This window comes from Bison bison, unplaced genomic scaffold (assembly GCF_000754665.1).
Source record: "Bison bison bison isolate TAMUID 2011002044 unplaced genomic scaffold, Bison_UMD1.0 scf7180017864171, whole genome shotgun sequence".
Lineage (NCBI taxonomy): Eukaryota > Metazoa > Chordata > Mammalia > Artiodactyla > Bovidae > Bison > Bison bison.
The window spans coordinates 1,995,982-1,996,711 of NW_011494743.1; the positions used below are offsets into that span (position 1 = coordinate 1,995,982).

A 730-nucleotide genomic window follows, 5' to 3' on the forward strand; every position below is an offset into this window, starting at 1 on the left:
CGTGTTCCCCATCCTGAACCCCTCTCCCACCTCCCTCCCCATACCATCCCTCTGGGTCATCCCAGTGCACCAGCCCCGAGCATCCTGTATCATGCATCAAACCTGGACTGGCGATCTGTTTCACATATGATATTGTACATGTTTCAATGCCATTCTCCCATATCATCCCTCCCTCACCTGCTCCCACAGAGTCCAAAAGACTGTTTTATACATCTGTGTCTCTTTTGCTGTCTCACACAGGGTTATCGTTATCATCTTTCTAAATTCCATGTATATGCTTTAGTATACTGTATTGGTTTTTTATACTGTTTATAAATAGTATAAAACTATTTTTATAAATAAAAAATATTTATAAACAGTATAAAAATATGTTTACTATTTGTATACTGTATTGGTTTTTTTATACTGTTTATAAACAGTATATATTGGTTGCTGCTAAGTCACTTCAGTCGTGTCAGACTCTGTGCGACCCTATAGATGGCAGCCCACCAGGCTCCCATTCCTGGGATTCTCCAGGCAAGAATATGGAGTGGGTTGCCATTTCCTTCTCCAGTGCATGAAAGTGAAAAGTGAAAGTGAAGTCACTCAGTCATGTCTGATTCTTTGCGACCCCATGGACTGTAGCCCACCAGGCTCCTCCATCCATGGGATTTCCCAGGCAAGAGTACTGGAGTGGGTTGCCATTGGTTAGTGTACTGTTTTCCTTTCTGGCTTACTTCAGTCTGTATAA

The 730-nt window shown here is 42.1% G+C and overlaps 1 protein-coding gene across 3 annotated transcripts in view; it reads left to right on the forward strand.

Annotated features, from left to right (window-relative positions):
• The window catches only part of ZCWPW2 (zinc finger, CW type with PWWP domain 2), a 143,994-nt gene that overhangs the window by 45,558 nt on the left and 97,706 nt on the right, over window positions 1–730 (forward strand). The gene's annotated exons all lie outside the window — the stretch shown is intronic.